The sequence below is a fragment of the Girardinichthys multiradiatus genome, chromosome 23, assembly GCF_021462225.1.
Source record: "Girardinichthys multiradiatus isolate DD_20200921_A chromosome 23, DD_fGirMul_XY1, whole genome shotgun sequence".
NCBI lineage: Eukaryota > Metazoa > Chordata > Actinopteri > Cyprinodontiformes > Goodeidae > Girardinichthys > Girardinichthys multiradiatus.
Genome location: NC_061815.1, coordinates 9,533,274 through 9,535,653, shown reverse-complemented (window position 1 = coordinate 9,535,653; position 2,380 = coordinate 9,533,274). Strand labels below are relative to the sequence as shown.

The 2,380-nt window shown below is 39.8% G+C and overlaps 1 long non-coding RNA gene across 1 annotated transcript; it reads right to left on the bottom strand.

The window, feature by feature from the left end:
* Positions 1–282: 282 nt before the first annotated feature.
* Positions 283–638, bottom strand: LOC124860021. The gene is made up of 2 exons (XR_007036246.1): positions 419–638; positions 283–334 (listed from the first exon to the last, which is right to left on the bottom strand). It is a non-coding gene; the product is annotated as an uncharacterized LOC124860021 (long non-coding RNA).
* Positions 639–2,380: the final 1,742 nt, after the last annotated feature.

Genomic DNA, 2,380 nt, shown 5'->3' with positions numbered 1-2,380 from the left:
AACATTAAGTCAGGTCAAACTTTCATATACCAAGCACTGTCTACCTTCAGTAAGCTGCCTGAGACTAGGGCCCTAAAAAAAAACATATTTTTCCTCAAATCTTAGTCTTTTACATCACTGTGGAGACTTTTTTGCGCACTCTTGTTTTAAAATTGTTTTAATTCAGCCACTTTCGATGTGTTTCAAGCATGAACAGTGTGTTAAATTTCATGCCACTGTTGGGGTTTAACTAGAGGAGTACCCAAGTTCAGGCAAAAACAGAACAATGACACAGAGACAAGATGAAAAGTGAAATGATGTTTATTTACAGTGAATGCAAAGCGGTGGGTTCGTCCTGCAAATGAATAGAAAGAAGTTAGCTGGTAATCCACAGGAGTAATGGTGAGTATAATGAGGAGATTGTCTCTTTGTTTCTTACAGGCTCTTGGGAGGGAGGTCAGCTCGGAGGAGGAGGCAAGGGAAATCCAGGAGGTAAGTGTTCCAGGTTTTGATGTCCGTTTGTGTTCCAGGTCCGAAGGAGAGAGAGAGAGAGTGGCAGGACAGAGGATGGTTGGTTTCCAGGTGAGAGTTTCCAGGAGAGGAATCCAAATACACGAGTCCTTAAGCTCCAGCAAAAGGCGAGTTCCACACTCCAATAAGTGTCCTTAGAAAACACAAAAATCACCAGGTTACTCAAGAAGGTCTCAAAGATAAATTATTGGCTGTCTCACTCAGTACCAGTGTCACTGAATAATCCGGCAAGGATTGGATCACTTCCAGGAGCTTAAATGCCAGCTGCTCTCATCAGCAGAATCCAGGACAGGTGCGTAGATTGGAAAACTCCGCCCATGCCACTCTGACTCTGGAAGGTAAGTGAACACAAACAGATCCACCAAACAGAACACAATCCTAACAGCCACAACAGCTCATTTTTGATGACCGGATATTCTCTTTCGTGATTTGCTGGTTGAGAATAGAATTCATGGTTTGGTCAATTAAAGCCACCACAAATGACTGGTACCCTTTTTTTGTGAGTGCAAGGTTTTATATATAATAAAGGTCCATCTACCAGAACCAAGGTTTTACAGTTGTGTGTTGTTCTTCATATTGCTTTTACTTTTTAAAGATCTTTAAATAAAATGCCAAAGAACGTGCATGGGTGCACGCAGTAAAACAGCACTGCTGGGCACCTGGTTGAAAAAAGATTGCTACTCTTTTTCCTCATATACAAGAAAGACTAATTCTGCTGTCGAGAAATATTATAGATAACAATGAAACCATGAAAAGCAATATTTTCTTTTTAACTTTTGCATCAGTAAGAATACATGTTGTTCTGTTTAAAATTAAACAATTTTTGTTTGAACATGTGTTAGTACTGAGATACTAAGGCTAGACAACATATCAAACTGGAAATGTCATTGCAATTGATGCAATATTGGAAGGACAGTTTAGATGCAAAATGTGGGTGTGTCATGCCCCAAACTGTCCCTAACGGCCCCACCTCATGGATATTTTTAGTGGCTGAGATTGTGAAGCTCATAGAGAGTGATAGAGGCATGGAGTAATGATGAGTAAAAAGAAAAAGGTGGGTTAAGCATAAAAAATTACTAATGGTATTGCAATGAAATATTTTCCCGATATGGTGTAGCCCTGTGAAACTGTTATTTTTATGCTAGGTTATCACACCCTCAGAAGCTGATATGTGCCCATGTCTATTTTACAAATACAGGTGCTTCTCAAAAAATTAGCATATTGTGATAAAGTTAATTATTTTCTATTATGTAATGATGAAAATTTAATATTCATATATTTTAGATGAATTGCACATTAACTGAAATATTTCAGGTCCTTTATTGTCTTAATATGGATGATTTTGGCATACAGCTCATGAAAACCCAAAATTCCTATCTCACAAAATTAGCATATTTCATCCGACCAATAAAAGAAAAGTGTTTTTAATACAAAAAACGTCAACCTTCAAATAATCATGTACAGTTATGCACTCAATACTTGGTCGGGAATCCTTTGGCAGAAATGACTGCTTCAATGCGGCGTGGCATGGAGGCAATCAGCCTGTGGCACTGCTGAGGTCTTATGGAGGCCCAGGATGCTTCGATAGCGGCCTTTAGCTCATCCAGAGTGTTGGGTCTTGAGTCTCTCAACGTTCTCTTCACAATATCCCACAGATTCTCTATGGGGTTCAGGTCAGGAGAGTTGGCAGGCCAATTGAGCACAGTGATACCATGGTCAGTAAACCATTTACCAGTGGTTTTGGCACTGTGAGCAGGTGCCAGGTCGTGCTGAAAAATGAAATATTCATCTCCATAAAGCTTTTCAGCAGATGGAAGCATGAAGTGCACCAAAATCTCCTGATAGCTAGCTGCATTGACCCTGCCCTTGA